General features: G+C 40.7%; 1 non-coding gene across 1 annotated transcript; it reads right to left on the reverse strand.

Annotated features, from left to right (window-relative positions):
• Positions 1–971: 971 nt before the first annotated feature.
• On the reverse strand, positions 972–1,078 carry LOC117280527 (small nucleolar RNA R71). Its single transcript, XR_004511061.1, has one exon. It is a non-coding gene; the product is annotated as a small nucleolar RNA R71 (small nucleolar RNA).
• Between the last annotated feature and the right edge of the window lie 3,792 nt (positions 1,079–4,870).

The following is a 4,870-nucleotide window of genomic DNA, read 5'->3' on the forward strand; positions in this document are numbered from 1 at the left end:
TGAATTCAATTTTAGTCTTGATTATTGCTAATTATATTGTCATTTTTCCTTAGCTAAATAAATTCCACTGCTTATTCATAAAACTCTTGCATCCAAAAGTTGTCTCAGCTTATCATTAGCATTATTTAAAGTTGTAGTAAATAGGTTAGTTCTCTGTGGTATTCGACTCCGGACTTGAACCGGGTTATATTTGCAGCGACCGCTTAGTACTTTTTACAAGGCATAGTTGGGCGTGATTAAATTTTGGTGCCGTTGCCGGGGAACTAACGGTGTTATTTATTACAACTTAGAAGAATTGCTAGGATTCTTAGTTTAGATCAATTTCTTATGGTGTTTAAATTTTTCCTTTGAAATTCTCACGTTTGAATTCTCCTATGACTCAGGTGTATGCCTAGAAGTTCTTCGAGGACTTGTGAACTTTTTGAAGGACTCTCAGACCCCGAGAAAGCATTCAGGGCATTAAATCGAGCCAACAAGAAGAACAAACAGTTACAACAAAAACACACACTCGAAAATGAAATGGACAACGTGGACGATGTCAACGAAACAATCGGAATAATCGGGTTGACCCAAACAATGGAGTGGTGGAACCTCTTGTTCCAAAAGCTGCTCTTTATGATTGGGCACTACCAACTGCTGATAACCTAGCCACCGCCATTGCTGTACCTCAGATACAAATGGAGACATTCGAGATCACCAACAACATGTTGCATCTGTTGCAAAATAAGGGATTGTTCTTTGGGTCATACATTGAAGACCCACAACAACATCTGAAGAATTTCCTATCAATATATGTGACCCAAAGACAGCCGAATGTGACTCCTGAAGCCACCAAGCTATTACTGTTTCCATTCTCTGTGACTGGAGAGGCTCAAACTTGGCTGAATTCGCTCCCAATAAACTCCATTGACACTTGGGAAGAATTAGTCAAACAGTTCTTAAACAAGTTTTATCCTCCCAACAAGACTGCAAGGCAGATTGATGAGATATTGCAGTTCAGGCAGAAACTAACTGAGACCTTGCAAGAAACTTGGGAGAGGTTCAAGGGTATGCTAGTGAAGTGTCCACACCATGGCATTCCAGATCAGATGATGGGACAGAGATTCTACATGGGTTTAGCAGATAGTTTGAAGGCCAATGTAGATGCTTCAGCTGGGGGTGCATTTTTGAGCAAGACATTCGCAGAGTGCTAGATTCTTCTTGACAAGATGGCTCAAAATTCAAGCTGGATGACTAGAGGTACGCCACTTACACCAATAGTGCATTCTATTGCTCTTGACCCTAACAATTCCCATGCAGAGAACATAGCCACTCTCATGACTCAGATGAGCACACTGACAAAGAAAATTGATGAGATGGGTACAAAGCAAGTGCACATTGTTAATACAACAAATGGAGGATTGTGCACTCCTTGCATAAACCAGTCATATGTGTGCTCGTGGAGTGGTGAGAATGACAACCAGGGCTTCAGAGAAGACATGAATTATGTCAATAATTTTGGAGGTCAGAGGCAAGGTGAGCAACAATGGGGACCCGAACCAAACCAGCAGTGCAGACCCAACTTGCCACAACACAACCCCAATTTTGGAGGCGCACGACCACAAGGTCAAATTGTGCCTTATCAAAGGCAATAGGGCTATAATCAGCAGCATCAGCAACAGTTGGCCTACCAACCACCTCATCAACAACAGGACAACAACATGGTAGAAATCAGGGGCATGCTACAACAACTCATTGGAACAAATGGTAAGATGCAAGAAAGGTTAGCAGCACTTGATTCAGCAATCAAAGGCATTGAAACTCAACTGGGATAGCTGTCTATGGCCTTGAACAATCGCCCCCAAGGAACATTGCTTGCAGATACAAATATTAACCCAAATAAGCAAAACCCAAATCAGTTAATGGTAGTGAGTCTCAGGAATAGAAGGGATTTAGACAGAGAGCAAGCAGTTGTTCAATCTAGGAGAAAGACTATGCTAACTACTCCAGTTACATTAGAGGCAGATGGTTCAACAGAGCTCACCGAGGTGATAGTTGAACATGCACAGGTTGACAAGGGTAAGGCGAAGGAAGGTGAACAAGTCTCAAAACATGTAATGACCCAATCGGTCATTTTAAATTTTAGAACCCCGTTCCCTAAAATAAAACTTTCCGTAGGTGCTTGTAATGATTTATGACTTGCGGGGATAGTTGGTTCGGGATTTGGAAGTGTTTGAGGTGAAACCGGAATACTTGGTTCCTTAAGTTGGCCTTAAAGTGCTAAATTTGACTTCGATCAATATTTTGAGAAAACGACCCCGGAATAGAATTTTTATGATTCCAACAGCTCCGTATGGTAATTTTGGACTTAGGAGCGTGATCGGAATTTTATTTGGAAGTCCGTAGTGAAATTAGGCTTGAAATGGCTAAAATAGGAATTTAAAGTTTGAAAGTTTGACTGGGGGGCTGACTTTTTGATATCGGAGTCGGAATCCAATTCCGAAAATTTTCATAGCTCTGTTATGTAATTTATGACTTGTGTGTAAAATTTGAGGTCAATCGGAGTTGATTTGATAGGTTCCGACATTGAACGTAGAAGTTGAAAACTCTTAGTTTCATTAAGCTTGAATTGGGGTATGATTCATGGTTTTAGCGTTGTTTGATGTGATTTAGAGGTTCGACTAAGTTCGTATGATGTTTTAGGACTTGTTGGTATATTTGGTTGAGGTCTCGAGGGCCTCGGGTGAGTTTCGGATGGTTAACGGATCAAAAGTTGGACTTAAAAAGCTGCTGCAATTTTCTCTTCTGCTGCATTTTCTGGGCTGTGATCGAGCCTCAGATCGAGCCCCAGATATCGAGCCTCAGATCGAGCCCCAGAGATCGAGCCCCAGATATCGAGCCTCAGATCGAGCCCCAGATATCGAGCCCACGATCGAGGCCTGAGTCGAAGCCAGGGACGAGGCTCAGTATCGAAGCCTCGATCGAAGGCAAGGCTCAAAGGCATGATCGAAGATAAGGCTCGAGGGCTAGGATCGAGACCCATGCTCGATGCCCTGATCGAAGGCTCAAGCTCGATGCAATGCTTGAGGCTATGATCGAAGGCCCAACCTCGATACCCTGATCGAGGCCATGACCGAGGTCCAGGCTCGAGCCTGTGATCGAAGTCACGATCGAAGGTAAGGCTCGATGGCATGATCGAAGCCATGATCCGAGGTCCCGGCTGGATCCTGTGATCGAAGCCACGATCGAGGCCTGATCGAGGGCCATGATCGAAGCCTGATCGAGTCCCTGTTCCGAAGTGCTGGGCAGTGTTATAAAAACAGAGGACATTCGTCCCATTTGCCATTTTTGGCGAACTTGAGCTTGAGCAGAGGCGACTTTTGGCAGATTTTCAAGGGAAAAACATTGGGGGTAAGTGATTCTAACTTGGATTTGGCCTATGAATATAAATATATTATTGTTTTCACAATTTAATTAGTGTTTTGAGATTTAAATTTGGAAAAATTTAGAAATCTCATAGAAACGAAATTTTGAGATTTCGGTATCGATTCGGAGTCGGATTTGAGTGAAATTGGTATGGTTGAACTCGTAATTGAATGGGTTGTCGGATTTCATAACTTTTGCTGGATTCCGAGATGTGGACCCCGCGGGCGAAGTTTTAATTAATTTCGAAATTTTTATTAAAAATATAGTATTTCCTTATAGAAGTTATTTCCTACAATCTTTAGTGATTGTACTGAATTATTTTGGCTAGATTCGAGCCAGACAGAGTTGGATAATCGTGGAAAAGGCAAAATCTTGGATTAAATTGGAGCAAGACGAGGTAAGTCTCTTGTCTAATCTTGTGAGGGGGAAATTACCTCATAGGTGATTAAGATTAAATAATTATTGCTAATTGTGGGGGCTACGTACGCACGAGGTGACGAGAGTCCGTGCGTAGCTACTATTAATGCTAAAGTCCGGGTAGTTTAGGACTCAAAGCATGTATTACTTGTGTAAATTGTATTCTTTGATTAATTAATGTTAATTGATATCTATATGAATATATATTGTGAATTGTTAGATAAAGATATTAAAGGATGGAAATCTCACAGGCTTGATTGTCTGTTTTAATCAATTAATTGCTAAAATAAATTGTTCTCCTCCCAAATTTATCTTATAACAAACATACTGTCCTTCCGAAGGCACATAAGAAAATGTCCTCCTTTCTTGTGGAGCGGGCCGAATGCCTTGGCAAGATAGATGCATCTATGGATCGTGCCCACGTCCCTCGGCAGTGTACACGACACTCTGGATCGGGCCGTACGTCCTCGGCAGAAATCGTGCTTAATAATAATAATAATTACACGATGCTTTAATAATTTATTTCAGCTTGTAAAGCTAATTAGTAAATTGAAAAATCTTTGGAATTTAATGAATTATTATTCTTGCTTGTTAAGGAATTAATTGTTACTCCTGTAAATGAGATTTAATTGATAAATTGGAATTTATCTGAATTAAAGAAATTTAATTAATATATTGAAAATTGATACATTTGAAGGAATTTGATTATTTTCGCTGATTAAATAAATTCTGTAAATCACATTGATTTAAATATCCTAGTTTTATTTCAATTGTTATTGACCTATAGTGAGTGTCAAAGTCGACCATCTCATCTCTACCACTTTGAGATTAGGCTTGATACTTACTGGGTACACGTTGTTTACGTACTCATACTACACTTGCTGTACTTTTTGTGCAGGATCTGAGATAGATACTAGTGGAGGACCTATCATCACATACCCACGTCATCCAGAGGCATAGTGGTGAGCTGCCTTTCTGAGCCGTTCTCCAGCTACCAGTGCCTCTTCTGATATTTATATTCTGTCTATTTTATTTCAGACAGTATTTG

The sequence above is a fragment of the Nicotiana tomentosiformis genome, chromosome 1 (genome assembly GCF_000390325.3).
Source record: "Nicotiana tomentosiformis chromosome 1, ASM39032v3, whole genome shotgun sequence".
Taxonomy (NCBI): Eukaryota; Viridiplantae; Streptophyta; class Magnoliopsida; order Solanales; family Solanaceae; genus Nicotiana; species Nicotiana tomentosiformis.